Source organism: Chlorocebus sabaeus, chromosome X (assembly GCF_047675955.1).
Source record: "Chlorocebus sabaeus isolate Y175 chromosome X, mChlSab1.0.hap1, whole genome shotgun sequence".
Lineage (NCBI taxonomy): Eukaryota > Metazoa > Chordata > Mammalia > Primates > Cercopithecidae > Chlorocebus > Chlorocebus sabaeus.
The window spans coordinates 15,082,845-15,102,076 of record NC_132933.1 but is presented as its reverse complement, the minus strand read 5'-3'; the positions used below and the strand labels follow the sequence as shown (position 1 = coordinate 15,102,076).

General features: G+C 41.4%; 1 long non-coding RNA gene and 1 other non-coding gene across 7 annotated transcripts in view; one reads left to right on the top strand and one right to left on the bottom strand.

Annotated features, from left to right (window-relative positions):
* Positions 1–244: 244 nt before the first annotated feature.
* The window catches only part of LOC119620967 (uncharacterized), a 30,040-nt gene continuing 11,052 nt past the window's right edge, over positions 245–19,232 (bottom strand). For 3 of the 6 annotated variants that reach the window (XR_005237517.2, XR_012091898.1, XR_012091899.1), the window contains 6 exons: positions 17,142–17,303; positions 16,433–16,508; positions 4,129–4,164; positions 3,903–3,989; positions 2,315–2,425; positions 245–446 (listed from right to left, as the gene is read on the bottom strand). This is a non-coding gene — a long non-coding RNA (uncharacterized lncRNA). The remainder of the gene's footprint in view (positions 447–2,314; positions 2,426–3,902; positions 3,990–4,128; positions 4,165–16,432; positions 16,509–17,141; positions 17,304–19,232) is intronic. The other 3 variants (XR_005237516.2, XR_012091900.1, XR_012091901.1) reach the window with 1 other exon arrangement.
* LOC119621045 (U6 spliceosomal RNA) lies at positions 13,799–13,905 on the top strand. The gene has a single exon (XR_005237571.1). It is a non-coding gene; the product is annotated as a U6 spliceosomal RNA (small nuclear RNA).

Below are 19,232 nucleotides of genomic sequence, written 5' to 3'. Positions count from 1 at the left end.
TATTGTTATTAGAAAATCAGATATACCGAAAGAAGATATATCACCTTAAATAAATATAGAACTGAGACTACATTGCACAGCCTTGTCTAAGCAAATACAAATTAAATTCCTACTGAATGCCTGACTCTCTTACTCCATCTGCCCTTGTCTCTAGTCAAAACACTTCTTTCCTGCCTCGTAGAATCTGAATTCTAATGACATTTGCAATCTATCTGGTTAAAAGACGAGTGGCCATACTTTTTTGATCAAATATGCATTTATTGCCTCAATTTGTGTGGTACTGTAATGAAAAGGCATTATAGGACAATCGTAAATTAAATTTCATCAATTCCAATATTCAATATTCCCAATATCCTGTTTGATGTATCTTTTAGGTATAGCATATGCTATATCTTCATCCCTCTCAGTTGTAATTTCTGAGATAATACTTCCATTTTTCACTGTACCTGGAATAAAACAATAAAAACGTTATAGTTGGCATAAATTAAAGTACAAGAGGTGACATAAATACATTATTCATTCCTTAAATCTGTTAATTTGGGTTGACTGTCATTAGTCCCACCCTTCGCCTTCCCTCTCATTCTGTCTCTTCATTGGTAAAGGATGAGCTAGCTTAGCCTACTAGAGCTGAAAAAAACCCTGAGGTTCGTGACATCAAACAGAAAGGGAGAATGGTATGATAAAAATAACATGGGCTATACAAAGTAAATATACTAAAATGTTTAATTTCAGGATCTAGGTGATGGGTGTGTTCAGTGTACAATTCTTTTAATTTTTCTGTATATTTAAAAATTGTCATTAAAAATGTTAGAAAACACTGGGTGCGATGGCTCACGCCTGTAATCCTAGCACTTTCGGAGGCCAAGGCAGTCAGATCACTTGAGATCAGGAGTTCAAAACCAGCCTGGCCAACATGGTGAAACCCTGTCTCTACCCGTGTTGGCTCACACCTGTAATCCCAGCACTTTGGGACCACAATCCACGACTTCTGACATGTGGCCAGGACTCTGTGCTCGACGCTTGGGTAGGACAAAGATTTTGAAGCCGGCAAGTGATGAAACATTCATACCTGAGCTTTAGAAAGGTGAATAAACCCATGTGTTTTACAATGAGTGAGAATGGGTGAGGAGCAGTGGCTTGCTCATAGCGGGCATTTGGTAAACATAAAAGAAAACGAAAAAGGGTCCGATCTAGGAAGGGAGAAACCTTGCAAGACACAATTGTGTCCCACTGGCCCAAAGAACTCTGAATCAAGTGGCCTTATAGGGTTCCAGGAGAGAAAGCCAAGACAGAAGAAACAAAAAGGTCAGAAAGCTGCTCACAGGACTGCTGTATATGATTGCATAATTTGCATTGCACAAAGGTACCTGGTGGGTAAGAGTAGGCAGTAAGGCCTGGAATTAAGCCTGTATTGTGTTTGCTATGCCATGAGCCCACAGAGCTACGTAAGCCCACAGAGGGTCCTCATTCTTAATATGTCCCACAAGAGAGAGTGCTTTACCGATCTGTTAATCCAGAGAGGTGTCTTTTTCCAATCTATCTGTCGAGAGGGAGCACCTTTCTCTAATTTGCATAAATGTGCTCTATGTATGCTAGTGGTGACCACACTGGTCCCTCTTGGAGTCATGTAGCACAATGCCCGTGGCAATGGCTATGGTTCCCCACCCATCCTCCAGGTTTTCCACCTTCTGTACTGCTCCAGCAATTGTATAAAATGGCTGGATGCAGGGATCCCAATTAGAAAGCTGTTGAGGGAAATCAGAGAGTGGACAAAGGATAGAGATAGATTTAAGAAGATAAGGAAATAATTTGATATTATACAAGGATCATAAAATGTGGTTTTCAAATAGCAAAAATGCTAAATGTTAATAAACGTAATGTAATGTATTCCAATGTTCAGTAGAATAATTTTGCTGCACTTGCAAAATTATGAGGGCATGTTCATATTGAATATTTGTCATCAGTAATATGGAACATTAACAACTGAATCAATTTGATTTCCGGTCTGCTCCTGTTACAGTATACATTGGGAAACATCTTCCTGGGTTGAGGACCTGGAGGGAAGCTTGTGTTTTCATCAGAAGGTCAGAAAGCCAGTGTCAGGGAGGGATCAGGAGTATCACTAATTAAATGATATATTGTATAGATTTCACTTTCTTTGTAATAAATTGAATCGTTTTTGCATACCACATAACTCCAACAAAGATCTCTTTCCTGACTTTTCCAATTATCAAGTGTTGACTCCTGTCTTTTGAGATAAACAAAATACCAACTAGCAGTCAAGCAAAAAAGCAGCAAGTATGGTAGTGCCTGCCTATAGTCCCAGCTGTTCCTTGTAGTCCCAGTTACTTGCGAGGCTGAAGCAGGAGGAGCACTTGAACCCAGGAGTTTTGAGTCCAGCCTGAGCAGCAGCAAGAACCTGTCTCTAAAAAAAGAACAAAACAAAACAAACAAAAACCTAAAAATGCAAAGCAGAAGACAAATAACTTTGAAGAAACAATAGATGCTGGAAAGGCTTTGGAGAAATAGGAATGCTTTTACACTGTTGGTGGGAGTGTAAATTAGTTCAACTAATGTGGAATACAGTGTGGCAACTCCTCAAGGATCTAGAATCAGAAATACCACTTGACCCAGCCACCCCGTTACTGGGTATTTACCCAGAGGATTGTAAGTCATTCTGCCATAAAGACACATGCACACGTATGTTTAGTGCAACACTGTTTACAATCGCAAAGACTTGGAACCAACCCAAATGCCCATCAATGATAGATTGGATAAAGAAAATGTGGTACATATACACCATTGACTACTATGCAGCCAGAAAAAAGAATGAGTTCAAGGCTGGGAGTGGTGGCTCATGCCTGTAATCCCAGCACTTTGGGAGGATGAGGCAGTTGGATAACGAGGTCAGGAGTTCAAGACCAACCTGGTCAAGATGGTGAAACCCCATCTGTACTAAAAATGCAAAAAAAATTAGCTGGGCATGGTGGCAGGCGCTTGTAATCTCAGCTACTCAGAGGCTGAGGCAGATAATTGCTTGAACCCGGGAGGCAGGAGTTGCAGTTAGCCAAGATTGCACCACTACATTCCAGCCTGGGCAACAGAGCAAGACTCAGTCTCAAAAAAAAAAAAAAAAAAAAGAAAGAAAGAAAGAAAGAAGAGAAAAGAATGAGTTCATGTTCTTTGCAGGTACATGGATGAAGCTAGAAGCCATCATTCTCAGTAAACTAACACAGGAACAGAAAACCAACCACCACATGTTCTCACTCATAAGTGGAAGTTGAACAATGAGAACACATGGACACAGGGAGGGGGGAGAAAGGGGAGGGAAAGCATTAGGACAAATACCTGATGCATGTGGGGCTTAAAACCTAGATGAAGGGTTGATGGCTGCAGCAAACCACCATGGCACATGTATACCTATGTGACAAACCTGCACATTCTACACATGTATCCCAGAACTTAAAGTAAAATTTTAAAAAAAGAAAGCTGTACACTTGCAAATTGTCTACATCTGGATTAATATGCCCTGCCAATTAAAGCACATAAAACACATATGTCAAATTACAATTAAAGTCATATAGCCATGTTCATATAATCTGCTTGTAAACAAGGTTTTTTTGTTTTTTTTTTTTTTTTTTTTTTTTTTTTTTTCGGTGTTAAGCAAAAACAAGTGAAAGAGAACAAAGCAGGAATCCCTAAAGAGAATGGTCAGTTTATAGACATGAAAGATGACAATATTTAATATCTGAGCAAATACTCATCCAATTATTGTATTTTATGTACAGTACTGTGAACCTAAACACAGATAAAGAAAGAATTACACAGCGTACGAAAGAAGCCTTAACCTATCTTTTGAAATAACTGTAATCTCACTGAATGTGAAGAATGCATTAATTTACCTGAATAGTTTGAAGAAAATTCATTATCTTGATGTGTTCTGTTTTTATCCTTTTGTCTGGATGGTGGTCCATTGAATTTTATGGGTGCTGCAAAATATTTGTGAGAATTTACTGTCTTGAGAATACTTCACAGTGAAATATAATTACCTCCAGGAATAACTTTTGCTTCCCCAATGTTTAATGTTATTTTTTAAGCCTGTTAGTTGTCCTGTCGACTTTCACTCACCTGAATAAGCCAGGTGTACATGAAGTTGGTATTCCACTAAAAATACAAAAATAAGAAAATAAAAGAACATTGGAATTTTGTTTATTATTTAAATATATTTATTTTTTGCCCTATGGACAAAAGGAGAAGTTTAACTCTAGTCCAGTTTATCTGCCCTTTCTGTCTCCTTCGGATGAAAATGATCTCCTTTCAGGATTATGAAGTGAAACCACCAATATGAAGTCAGCATACGTCATCATAATGATGATGATAATGATCATCATTGATGATGGCTTGGTCATAGAACCAAGCCAGCTAATGGAGTAACTAAGAGAATGAGGAGGTGGGCCTAGATGGTTGCTTAGGGATTTTAGTTGGCTTGTGGAATTAGGGGTGAATGATACGAGGTCCCTGTCCTCAGGGAAGTTGTGGTTCAGTAACAGAAGGCAGTCACCTAATTCAGAGTGGCACACATCACCAGAAGGAAATAGAGAAGGCAGGAGAAGAGAAATAGGAGGGATTCTGTGGTCAAAATGCCTGGATTCTAATCCTGCTCCTTCACTTACTAGTTGTTGATTTCAAGAAAGTTCCCTGCACACTGAACCTCAGTTTTCTCGTCTGTGAAATGGAGATAATAAATAGTACTTTTCTCATAGGGTTACTGTGATGGTTAAATAAGACAATCAGTATATCAGTGTCCATATAGCAGTAACTGTCACTGAACAAATTTCAGTTATTATATATGATTATCTATACCAGATAATAAATATATCAACAATTATATATCTCTATATAAAAATGCCAGATATTATTTATGATAACATCTATTTCAGTTTATTCAGTTAATCAACAACTTAGTATACCTCAATCCTCTAGGATAATATTCAGAGACTTAGACCCAAGTAGCTGTCTCCCAGTTTCCTCTGGGAGACAAACTGAATAATCCTGTTTTATAGTTTCCTCCCGTAAATCTGTTTCTCTTGTCCCCCGTCAATTACCTGTTACCACCATCCACCTAGTCACTTATGTCCATAAACTAACAATCATCCTAGGTTTCTTTCCCCCTTATTGCAGCAATAATATCCTGCTGACTGTACCTCTAAAATGTGATCTGAATTAGAACCCTTGGCACCACCTATTCTGCTTTCACCTAAATCAATCCATCAACATCTTTTGCTTGGACCACTGCAAAAAGCCTTTGTAGAGCTTTCCCTGCTTCCACACTTGCCAGGTTACAATTCATTCTCAACACAGTAGCCAAAGCTACAATTAAAAAATATATATATACACACACATATATATACACATATATATACACACACTATATATAGAGAGAGTGTATGTATATATATACACACGCATATATATACACACACACATATATATATATACACACACACACACACACACACACACACACACACACACATATATATATAGGCCGAGTGTGGTGGCTCACGCCTGTAATCCCAGCACTTTGGGAGTCCAAGGCAGGTAGATCACAAGGTCAGGAGTTCAAGACCAGCCTGGCCAAGATGGTGAAACCACATCTCTACTAAAAATACAAAAATTAGCTGGGTGTGGTGGTGGGTGCCTGTAGCCCCAGCTACTCCGGAGGCTGAGGCAGAAAATTACTTGAACCAGGGAGGCGGAGGTTGCAGTGAGCCGAGATCGTGCCACCGCACTCCGGCCTGGGCAACAGAGCGAGACTCCGTCTCAAAAATATATATATATAGTCATTTCTTTGCTAAAGACCTCGCAGTAGCCTTGCATTTTGTGACCAACCCAACCTGGGCCCATCCTCCTGCCTGTCACCACAAAGTCAAACACTGACATTGGAATTTGCAATGAAAAAAAGGGAGGCATTTATTGCAGGGCCCCAAGCAAGGAGAAATAGGCAACTTATGGTTAAGACACAAACTCCCTGATAGCTTAAGGGTTTTTAAAGCCAGGGAGGCAGAGATCACAAAGCAAAAAATCGATACATGAAAGCTATACATTGCTTTGACCTCAAAAGGTGGGACACCTTAAAGCAGGGGCCCACAGGTGGATTCAAAGATTTTCTGATTTGCAATTGCTTAAGGAGGCGAAGTTTTGTCAAAAATTTGGCTGGATGCGGTGACTCATGCCTATAATTCCAGCATTTTGGGAGGCCGAGGTGGGCGGATCACAAGGTCAAGAGATCGAGACCATCCTGGGCAACTTGGTGAAACCCCGTCTCTACTAAAAATACAAAAATTACCCGGCCATGGTGGTGGGCGCCTGTAGTCCCAGCTACTCAGGAGGCTGGGGCAGGAGAATCGCTTGAACCCAGGAGGTGGAAGTTGCAATGAGCCAAGATCGTACCACTGCACTCCAGCCTGGCAACAGAGCGAGGCTCCGTCTCAAAAAAGAAAAAAAAACAAGAAAATAAAATTTGGCAACAGCAGAAAGGAATGTTGAGCTCTGGCCTGTGAGTGTGACTTCCTCCAGGCCCTACAGGAAGAGACTCAGAACACAGAATGGGCATCAGAGTTCAGTCCTCAGTTCCCTCATCTGAGGTCTACCTGCCAGCAGATGGCATTTTTCCACCGGTGGGGGGTCCACTTTTCTGAAGAACAACTCAGGGACATATGTTAAGATATTATGTTTAGGCCAGGCACAGTGGCTCATGCCTGTAATTCCAACACTTTGGGAGGCCGAGGCGGGTGGATCACCTGAGGTCAGGAGTTCGAGACCAGCCTGAGCAACATGGAGAAACCCCGTCTCTACTAAAAATACAAAATTAGCCCAGCATGGTGGCGCATGCCTTTAATCCTAGCTACTCAGGAGGCTGAGGCAGGAGAACCACTTGAACCCAGGAGGCAGAGGTTGCGGTGAGCCAAGATCTCGCCATTGCGTTCTGGCCTGGGCCACAAGCATGAAACTCCTTCCCCCCAGCCAAAAAAAAAAAAAAAGATATTATCTTTGGTTTCTATACAGAAGTAAACACATTATGACTTGAACTTCCTTGGCTACTATTATAGGCTACTATAGGCTACTATTACCTTCTTGCTTATCAGGTTGCTAATTTACTTCTCAAGGCTAGCTAGGTGCCTGGAATTTCCCTTGAAGGAACTCAAGATTTTCCTTTTATTTCCATTCTTGGGTTGGGAAGGTGCCTGGCAGGCCCCTAAGAGGGGTCCCTACTCCATCTCAAATGAAATTAGATATCCAAGCTCATTTCTATTGCTAGTAGAGCCCTACATGACGTGGCCCTTGCTCATCGTTATCGTCTTATCTCCTATCATTTTCCATCTTTTGGTCCCTGGATATGTCAAGCTCATTCAGTCTCAGGATCTTTGCATTAGTTTTTCCTTCAGCCCAGAAGTACTTCCACATGTAAGTTTCTTGGTTCACTCTTGTCGTTAGGACTCACTTCAAATGTCACTCTCTGGCCTTTCCTGACTACCTAGGCTACATATATCACTCTGCTTTATTTTATTTGTAGTGCTTATTGTTATCTTACATTTTTGTTTGTTTGTTTGTTTGTTTTTTGAGAGAGAATCTCGTACCATTGCCCTGGCTGGGGTGCAGTGGTGCGATCTTAGTTCACTGCAACCTCTGCCTTTTGGGTTCAAGCAATTCTTGTGCCTCAGCCACCTAAGTAGCTGGGATTACAGGTGTGCGGCACCGCACCTGACTAACTTTTGTATTTTTGGTAGAGACAAGGTTTCACCATGTTGACCAGGCTGGTCTCGAACTCCTGGCCTCAGGTGATCTGCCCATCTCCACCTCCCAAGGTGCTGGGATTACAGGTGTGAGCCACCACACCCAGCTTGTTATCTTACATTCTTATTATTTGTTTGATTCCTTGTCAAACTCATAAACTCTTTCAAGGCATGGACCTTGTCTGTCTTTTTTGCTGTTATATGTCAGCATCTAATACAGTGCCAGGTTTTCCCCATTACCTCATGCTTTGCTATACGGTGTCTAGAAGTGTTCTTGATTGATGGATGTAACAACACTAGTCTTTTCTGTGTTTTTCAGCCAAATGCTGGATTATTTTGGTGAATTTTTAGCATAATTCTCTGGAGGACACACTAGACAATCTCCAGAGGAGGATATTAAAAATGGTGAGAACTTTGAAACTTTATCATAGAAGAAACAGTTCATGAATTTATATGTTTAATCTGGAGAAGGGCTGGGCATGGTGGCTCATGCCTGTAATCTCAGCCCCTTGAGAGGCCGAGGAGGGCAGATCATGAGGTCAGGAGTTTGAGACCAGCCTGGCCAACATGGTGAAATGCGGTCTCTACTAAAAATACAAAAATTAGCTGGGCATGGTGGCGCATGCCTGTAATTCCAGCTATTCGGGAGGCTGAGGCAGGAGAATCACTTGAATCCGGGAGGCAGAGGTTGCAGTGAGTTGAGATCGTGCCATTGCACTCCAGCCTGGGCAAGAGAGCGAGACTCCATCTAAACAAACAAACAAACAAAAAACAAAACCTTAATCTGGAGAAGGGCAGACTAAAGACAGCCATCTCACTTTCATCACCGTTTCTCATTCTTCTCTTGCTCATTTGTGCTCTCTCACTCTTCCCAATTTTTTAGTCATGACTGCGTCTAGTTGTGTTAAGGATAAGTCCTAATTCTGGACCTTCTTTTCTCTTTGAATCCAGATGGAAATTAAAGTTTCATCCAAATTATCAGCAGAAAAGTTGAGCTACCTAGGTGACCTGTGATTTTACTCATGCTGTACTGACATGGGTACGATGCTTTGCTAGAAGATACGTTCTAATAAATGCAGATGGCTGGAACATTCAATGGACTCATCTTTAATGTAAAGTACTTAAATGCATTATATTCTTAGAGTTTGTATGCATTAGATTGAAAACACCACCGTCTTCCCTTTTATCAACTGATTTAAAATAAATTAGTTTGTTTTGTTTTGTTTTGTTTTTTCTCTAAGCAACACTAGGCATGGGTACATCAACAGCTCAGGATAAAACCACAGTGGAATGTGGTTCCAATTCTGTTTTCCTGAATGAACTCTTGCTTTTGTGAGTCCTTCTCTGGAGACTAGATACTATTTCTCCAATGAAATAGGTCTTGAATATTTTACTTTGCTGTAGAAGTAGCAAGTCTGCTGTTGAATCTGCCAGTGTGCCTGCCGTGGCTCAGTGGTACTGTTCTCCTTATGCCAAATGGGGACCCAAGGATCAGCTCCAGTGTCCCAGGCATCTCACACAAACAGTACCACTGATGACCTGCCTTTGAGGATCCTCCCTAAATAGTTCATTTAATTTCAAATATTTTATTTAAAGTGGATTGCACTTTAATCCAGGAATAATTTAGGTCAAGCCTAGAATAGAGTCATTTCTTTGGTATAAATATTCTTTCCAGAACTCTCCAAGAAAAATGCTTGGCTGGGCGTGGTGGCTCATGCCTGTAATCCCAACACTTTGGGAGGCCGAGGTGGCTGGATCACTTGAGGTCAGGAGTTTGAGACCAGCCTGGCCAAAATGGCGAAACCCCGTCTCTACTAAAAATGCAAAATTTAGCCATGCATGGTGGCGGGCGCCTGTAATCCCGACTATTTAGGAGGCTAAGGCAGGAGAATTGCTTGAACCCAGGAGGTAGAGATTGCAGTGAGCCGAGATTACACCACTGCACTCCAGCCTGGGCAACAGAGCAAGACTTGCTCTCAAAAAAAGAAGGAAGGAAGGAAGGGAGGGAGGGAGGGAGGGAGGGAGGGAGGGAGGGAGGGAAGGAAGGAAAAGAAAAATTCTTATATTTTTGTTTCTAATTATTTATTTATTTTTGAGATAGAGTCTCACTCTGTCACCCTGGCTGGAGCGTAGTGGTGCAATCTTGGCTCACTGCAACCTCTGCCTCTCGGGTTCAGGGGATTCTCCTGCCTCAGCCTCCCGAGTAGCTGGAATTACAGGCACCTACCACCATGCCCAGCTAATTTTTGTATTTTTAGTAGAGACGAGGTTTCACTGTGTTGGCCAGGCTGGTCTTGAACTCCATCTGCCTTGGCCTCTCAAAGTGCTGGGATTACAGGCGTGAGCCACTGCGCCTGGCCCCAGAATTGAGTCTAGGAGCAGATCGTTTGTACATGGGAATTCAGTATGTGATAAAGGTTCCATTTAAAATAAGTGATGATAGAATTCAGTAAATAGCAATTTGGAGAATCAACATTATTTGGAAAATTTAATTAAAATCCTCACAGCATGCTACAGTGAATTCCAAATGAAGTAAAGATCTTTAAAAAAAAAAATTCATAGTAATAGGAAAGAAAAATATTCTATGTGTAAGGAGAAGTGCAGAACGAAGTGGGGAAAAGCCCCTTATAAAACCACCAGATCTTGTGAGAACTCAGTTACTATCATGAGAACAGCAACATAGGGGTAATCACCCCCATGATTCAAATACCTTCCACAGGATCCCTGCCACAACACGTGGACATTATGGGAACTACAATTCAAGATGAGATTTTGGTTGGGACAGAGCCTAACCATATCATTGCCCCCCAACCCCTCCCAAATCTCATGTTCTTACATTTCAAAACACAATCATGCCTTCTCAACAGCCCCCCAAAGTCTTAACTTATTCCAGCATTAACTCAAAAGTGCAAGTCCAAAGTCTCATCTAAGACAAGACAAGTCCCTTCTGCCTATGAGCCTGTGAAATGAAAAGCAGGTTAGTTACTTTCTAGATAGAATGGGGGTACAGGAATTGGGTAAATACACCCATTCCAAATGGGAGAAATTGGCCAAAACGAAGGGGCTACAGGCCCCATGCAAGTCTGAAATCCAATAGGGCAGTCATTAAACCTTAAAATTCCAAACTGATCTCCTTTGACTTCACATCTCACATTCAGGTCACGCTGATGCAAGAGGTGGGCTCCCACTGCCTTGGGGAGCTCCATGCTTGTGGCTTTGCAGGGTACAGGCCTACTCCTGGTACCAATTTACTGTATTAATTCATTCTCACGCTGCTTATAAAGACATACACAAGACTGGGTAATTTATAAAGAAAAGAGGTTTAATTAACTCACACTTCAGCATGGCTGCAGAGGCCTTAGGAAGCTTACAGTAAGGGCAGAAGGGGAAGCAAACATGTCCTTCTTTACACGGCAGCAACAAGGAGAAATGGTGAGCAAAAGGGGGGAAAGCCCCTTATAAAACTCACTATCATAAGAACAACACGGGGGTAACTGCCCCCATGATTTAACTACCTTCCACTGGGTCCCTCCCATGACATGCGAGGATTATGAGAACTACAATTCAGATGAGATTTGGGTGAGGACACAGCCAAACCATATCAGTGTGGGAGGGTGCAGAGCAAACAGAAAGTCCTAGGCTCACCAGAACCAGGGAGGTGATTGAGAAACTGCCTCCTGACAGCTTCCTCCTAGATAGGGAAATGGGCAAGACATGGCTTTGTGACAACTCCTCACAAGACTGCCTATTTTGCTGTGCTTTTGAGAGCATCAAAGGATATTCCACCAAGAGTTCCATCAGACTGTGGTTGAGTCTTGCCTAGGTGGCCTATGTGGAGATACATAACATTGCCAGAGTTTCCTGACACCCTTTATCAGATTAAGGAAGTTTCTTGCTATACCTAATTTTCTTTTTCCTTTTCTTTTTTTCTTTCTTTCTTTTTTTTTTTTTTTTTTTTTTGAGACAGTGTTTTGCTCTTGTTGTTCCCCAGGCTGGAGTGCAGTGGCGCGATCTCGGCTCACTGCAACCTCTGCCTCCCGGGTTCAAGCAATTCTCCCACCTCAGCCTCCTGAGTAGCTGAGATTACAGGACTGCGCCACCATGCCCAGCTAATTTTTTGTATTTTAGTAGAGACGGGTTTTCATCATGTTGGCCAGGCTGGTCTTGAACTCCTGACCTCAGGTGATCCACCCTCCTTGGCCTCCTAAAGCGCAGGGATTACAGGCGTGAGCCACCGTGCCTGACCTGCTATACCTAATTTTCTAAGAGTTTTAACGTGAATAAATATTGAATTTTATCAAATAGCACTTTTTTCTTCTATTGACAAGAGCATTTTTTTCTCGTTGAACTTGCTGCTCTGTCTGAAATGCTGTCCTTCCTCCTCAACTTTTCTGACGAACATCCATTCATCTTTCAATATTCAACTTGGATTTTGCCTCTAGTCTGGAAGCCTTCTCAGGTATATCTTCCCCACTTAGGTACCTCTTATCTCGCTCCTCCACAATCTTCACCATACCTCTATATGAGTATTTACTACACTGTATTATTTAATTTGTTTTATTTCTCTGTCTTGTCCAGTTAACTTCGAGCTCTTCAAAGGCAGGGACTGTGTCTTTTTCTTTTCTATATCCCTAATACAAGGATTGTCTTATAAGAATCATGCAACCAATGTTTGTGCAATATATTTACTGCTCATTCGTTCAACAAATAGTTATTAATCATCCTGCGTTCTAGGATTTGTGAATGAACATGACAAGAGAGGGGATGAATAAGCCTGTAGGTGGCAGTATTAGTGACAGCCACTGAGTAGAACTGGAGAAGGAAGAGGCTGACATGAAGATGACTCCCCTAAGTCTTTTCATTTCTTCTGTTCAGCATATTCCTGTTGGGAGATGAGGGGTAGAATTTGGACAGGTAGAGCTATTATGTGGGAGCATGGAGCCAGATTTCCAATGCAAACCTGAGCCCCAAATTCATGTTCTTTATGACTTGATTCCTCTCTTGCCCTTAGGAATGATTGCATAGTTCTGGCTCTGAAATGTCATAAAGAAGACGTCTCAATGAAGGTGAAAGAAACTCATCCAGATGCATATATAATAAATAAATCGTCGACCACAGGTAATAACACATAACTGCCAATTTACCTTTTGTGAAGGCTGGCACTTTTCTAAGGCATGATTTTTTAGAGATTACTTTCCTTTAGGTTACTTGCCACTTAATTGTGTGCCCCTGAGAATGTTATTTTCCTTTTGAAATGAAAGTTATTTTATTTTATTTTATTATTTTTACTTTTTTGAGATGGAGTCTCACTCTGTCACCCAGGCTGGAGTGCAGTGGTGCCATCTCGGTTCACTGCAACCTCCACCTCCCAGGTTCAAGTGATTCTTCTGCCCCAGCCTCCCAAGTATGGGACCACAGGTGCCCGCCACCAAGCCCAGCTAATTTTTGTAATTTTAGTAGAGATCAGGTTTCACTGTGCTGGCCAGGCTGGTCTCAAACTCCTGACCTCAGGTGATCCACCTGCCTTGGCCTCCCAAACTGCTAGGATTACAGGCGTGAGCCACCGCGCCTGGCTGAAATGAAAGTTATTTTAAATTTGAGACGTCCATTAAAAGAAAACTTGAAAGCAACTGGAATTTGATGAAAGTTACTTCATAAAGTAATTGAAAGGACTGAAAATGAGACAATGCATACGAAATAACCTAGCATAGTGACTGACACTAGGTGGGAACTGCAGAGGTGTTTACTTTAGTTGATTGTAAGCATTTTATTTGAGGTCTCACTCCCGTGTGACTACACTCTGTTGCATGTCTTGTTTGATACATTATACCTAAGTATTTCATACATGAAGATGAAAGGAAGCAAGAATTAGTGGAAAGAATATGGTTTTGGAATAAAAGCAGATCTTGCTTTGACTGCTGTTTCTGTCATTTCTTGGGTGTCCTATGCAGGTCACTTACTTTCGCTTAGCTTCAGTTTCCCAATATGAAAAAATAGGGTGAGTGCTCGCTTCGGCAGCACATATACTAAAATTGGAACGATACAGAGAAGATTAGCATGGCCCCTGCGCAAGGATGACACGCAAATTCGTGAAGCGTTCCATATTTTTGAATTGCACTGGGAGTTACACCTGATGTAAATGACGAGTTGATGGGTGCTGACGAGTTGATGGGTGCAGCACACCAACATGGCACAAGTATACATATGTAACAAACCTGCACGTGATGCACATGTACCCTAGAACTGAAAGTACAATAATAATAAAAAAAAAAAAAGAAAGAAAAAATAGGGTGAGTAGGAATTGCCTTCCATGGTTGTGATGAAGATTAAATGAGGTAATGTCTATAAATTGTGAAGTTTGGTACATTATAGCATTATTAATATGGGACTGACATAGCAACCTTAGTTGTTATGTGCTTCAATTCTTTTTCAAATAATAAGGAGCTTCCCTTGTGTTCCTCAATGGGCTAGAATTTAGTGTGTGGAATATATGTCCCTGGACAAAGTTAACCGGTAAGTATAGAGATCAAATTCATGATGGATTATCTTTGAGTGCCTCAAGAGCTGGCCAACCCAGGTGTTTTTGTGTCCTTCAAAAAACAGTAGTGAAGAGTGGAGTAGTGTTCAAGAAACATGAATTCCCCTTCAAAAAGCATTAAGATTTCTCTCTATTAATTTAGAATATTTTTACTTTTCTTTCTTTTTTTTTTTTTTTTTTTTGAGACGGAGTCTCACTCTGTCACCCAGGCTGGAGCACAATGGGGCATGGTCTTGGCTCACTGCAATCTCCACCTCCCAGATTCAAATGATTCTCCCACCTCAGCCTCCCGAGTAGCTGGGACTACAGACGCGTGCCACTACACCCAGCTAATTTTTGTATTTTTAGTAGAAACAGGGTTTCACTGTGCTGGCCAGGCTGGTCTGAAACTCCTGACCTCGTGATCTGCCCACCTTGGCCTCCCAAAGTGCTGGGATTACAGGCCTTTTTTACTTTTCAAAACTGTTCATTGTATAAGTAAAAAATAGTAATTTGCAAGTGGGCACCTAAATTTGGTGTTCAAATGATGTGATTCAGATCAATCTTGCTGAAAACAATTAAAAATGCTAGACTATAGGTAACAGTAATATATAGTTTCAAATAGCTATGGGGATATTGTACATTCCTAACAGAAAGAAAAAGAAGTGATAAATGTGTGAGATGATGGATATGCTAATTACCCTGATCTGATCACTATAATATGTTATATGTATTTAAGGACTACTATGTATCCCATGAATATATACAAATTATTATTCATCAATTTAACAAAATTAGAAAGAAAAAAATTTGCAGTGTGCCTTTTTTTTTTTTCTTTGAGACGGAGTCTTGCTCTATCACCCAGGCCAGAGTGCAGGGGCACGATCATAGCTCAGTGCAGTCTTGACCTCTCAGGCCCAAGCAGTTCTCCCACCTCAGCCTCCTTAGTAGCTGGGACTAGGTGCCACCTCATCTGGCTAATTTTTTTTTTTTATTTTTTTAGAGTCAGAGTTTTGCTATGTGACCCAGGATGGTCTTGAACTCCTGTGTTCCAGTGATTTTCCTACTTCGGCCTCCTAAAGTGCTGGAATTACAAGCATGAGTGATTATGCCTGGCCTGCCTTTTTGAAAGTATCGAAAAGTTGGCTAGAGAGTAAGGAACTACAAGGCAAAACATCTAAGTGAAAGTGAGAACTTGAAAAGAAAAGGAAACACTGAAACTCTCCTTGCCCTGAGAATAGCTGTCAAACTCAGCTCCAGTCTTCATGGCCTTACAAAGCTTGTTTCAAATGAATTTGAGCTTCAGTTTTCATGGCCTTACAAAGTGATGGGGACAGAAGTCAAGCAAATTTCAACAATGTTTGAAGGATTGAAATAACGTAAAGTTGTTTTCTTTTTTCTGATTACAATTCAATTAATCCAGAAACCAATAACAAAAGTGGGAAAAATCTGTGAATCTGGAAATTAAGAATTACATTTCTAGGCTGGGCGCGGTGGCTCATGCCTGTAATCCCAGCACTTTGGGAGGCCAAGGTGGGCGGATCACGAGGTCGGGAGTTCAAGACCAGCCTGGCCAAGATGGTGAAACCCTGTCTCTACTAAAAATACAAAAATTAGCCGGTCACGGTGGCAGGTGCCTGTAATCCCAGCTACTCGGGAGGCCGAGGCAGGAGAATCACTTGAACCCGGGTGGCAGAGGTTGCAGTGAGCCAAGATCGTGCCACTACACTCCGGCCTGGGTGATACTGTGAGACTCCATTTCAAAAAAAAAAAAAAAAAAAAAAGAGTCTAAATGGATACAGACAGTTTATTACTAACATAGACAGCATAAACAAGAATATTATGGTGTCAGCTCCCCATATCCTTAGTCCCACAGGATTACAGTGAACCAGAGGCTTCAGATGACAGATGGCATGAGCAGTGGGTTACTCTGTCATGGAAGAACTATTCCTATACTATGTCAAAGTGGTTCTATAGCCTGAAGTCGCACCATAAGAGAAGCAGCAAGATAGAAAATCCTGTGCCTCAGCAGAATAAGGAAGGTGGATGAGAACTGTCTTTTGGCAGCCTCCCATAAGATAGGGAGACAGAAAGAAACAGTCCTCACAAGACCACTTACCTTATATCCCAGGGAGAATTACAAGCCACTTAACCAAGATTTAGGTCAGCTTCCAGTTGAGCCTTGCCTATATAGCCTATGGAAAGATGGAAAAGATTATCAGGATGTCTCAGCAGAGGCATTCCCCTATAATCAAGAACAAATACTGAAAATTAAGGGAAATACCTTTGAACTCTATTTATACACAATAATACAAAAATTTTTTATTTTATTTATGACAATAACATTATAGTAATATTTAATAGGTCATTTGTCAAATTCGGTGTTATTAGAAATCTTTCAGGCGCGGTAAATTAGCACTTTACCACTAGATGGCACATGACAAATACAGTTGTCCCGTGTATCTGTGGAGGATTGGTTCCAGAACCTCCCACGGTTACCGAAGTCTGCATATGCTCAAGTCTGTGATAGAAAATGGCGTAGTGTCTGCATATGTCCTACGGATTTCCTCCGGTATAATTTCAGTGATCTCTAGATTACGTATTAGAGCTAAGATAATGTAAATGCCATGTAAATAGTTGTTACATAGGCATAACTTGCTGATATCCCAGGTTCAGTTCAATATCCACACCATTGCAATAAAGCAAATATCGCAGTAAAGCAAATCACACAAATGTTTTGATTTCCCAGTGCATATAAAAGGTATGTTTACACTGTACTGTGGTCTATTAAATATGCAATGGCACTATGCGTAAAAAAAAGTACATACCGTAACTTAAAAAATACTTTCTTGATAAAAATGCTAACAATCATCTGAGCCTTTAGTGAGTCGCAATCATTTTGCTGGTGGAAGGTGGGTCTTGACTGATGTTGATTGCTGATGACTGATCAGGGTGGTGATTACTGGAGGGTGATGTGGCTGTGGCAATACCTTAAAATAAGAACAACGAGGCCAGGTGCAGTGGCTTACATCTAAAATCCGAGCACTTTGGGAAGCCAAGGTGGGCAGATCGTTTGAGCTCAGGAGTTCGAGACCAGCCCGAGCAACATGGTAAAACCCCATCTCTACAAAAAATACAAAAAGAATTAGCCAGGCGTGGTGGCACAAGCCTGCAGTCCCAGGTACTCAGGAGGCTGAGGTTGGTGGATCTCTTGAGCCTAGGAGGTAGAGGTTGCAGTGAGCGGAGATCATGCCACTGCACTCAAGGCTGGGTGACAGAGGGAGACCCTTTTTCTAAAAAAAAAAAAAAAAAAAAAAAAAAGAACAATGAACTTTGCCACATTTATTGCTCTTCCTTTCACAAAAGATTTCTTTGTACAACGTGATGCTATTTGATCACATTTTACCCACAGTAAAACTTCTTTCATGGCTCATGCCCATAATCCAGCACTTTGGGAGTCCGAGGTGGGTGAATCACAAGGTCAGGAGTTCAAAACCAGCCTGGCCAACATGGTGAAACCCTGTCTCTACTGAAAATACAAAACTTACCCGGGTGCAGTGGCGAGCACCTATAATCCCAGCTACTTGGGAGGCTGAGGCAGGAGAATTGCTTGAACCTGGGAGGCAGAGGTTTCAGTGAGGCTGACTCCCGAGTAGCTGGGATTACAGGTGTGCACCACCACGCCTAGCTAATTTTTATACTTTTTAATAGAGATGGGGTTTCACCATGTTGGCGGGGCTGGTCTTAAACTCCTGACCTCAATTGATCTACCCGCCTCAGCCTCCCAAAGTGTTGGGATTACAGGCGTGAGCCACCGCGCCCAGCCACAAATGTTCTTAATAGCATGAATCACAAATGTTGATAATGGCTTCTAGAATGGTGATTTATTTCCAGAAGGTTTTCAATTGACTTTGCTCAGCTCCATCGAAGGATAACTATCTATGACATCTATAAACTTATGAAATTTATTTGTTAAATTATAAGACTTGAAAGTCAAAATTACTTCTTGATCCATGCATGGGCTGCAAAATGGATATTGTGTTAGCAGGCATGAACACAACATTCATCTCCTTGGACACCTTCATTAGCGCTCTTGGATGGATAGGTGCATTGTCATTGAGCAGCGACATTTTGAAAAGAATCTTACTTTTTCTGAGCAGTGTGTTTCAATAGTTGGCTTAAAATATTCAGTAAACCATGCTGTAAATAGACGTGATGTCATCCAGGCTTTGTTTTTCCATTTACAGAGCACAGGCAGAGTGGATGTGGCATAATTACTAAGAGCCCTAGGGTTATCAGAATGGTAAATGAACATTGGCTTCAACTTAAAGTCACCAGCTGCATTAATCCCTAACAAGAGATCCAGTCTGTCATTTCAAGATCTGAAGCCAGGTATCGATTTATTCTCTCTAGCTATTGAAGTCCCAGATGACATCTTCTTTTAATAGAAGGTTGTTACATCCACACTGAAAATCTGTTCTTCAGTGTAGCTACTTTATCAATGATCTTAGCTAGATCTTCTGGATAACTTGCTACAGCTTCTCCATCAGCACTTGCTGCTTCACCTTGCACCTTTATGCTATAGAGACAGCTTCTTTCCTTCAACTTTGTGAACCAACCTTTGCTACCTTCAAATTTTCCTTCTATAGCTTCCTCACCTCTTAGGATACGAAGGCTAGGGCCTTCATAGAGTTGAAGAGAATTAGGGCCTTGCTCTGGATTAGGATTTGGCTTAAAGGAATATTGTGGCTAGTTTGATCTATCCAGACCACTCAAACTTTGTCTATATCAACAATAAGGCTGTTTCACTTTCTTATCTTTCGTGTATTCACTGGAGTAGCACTTTTAATTTCCTTCAGGAGTGTCTCCTTTGTATTCACTATTTGGCTGTTTGGTGCCAGAGTCCTTGCTCTCAGCCT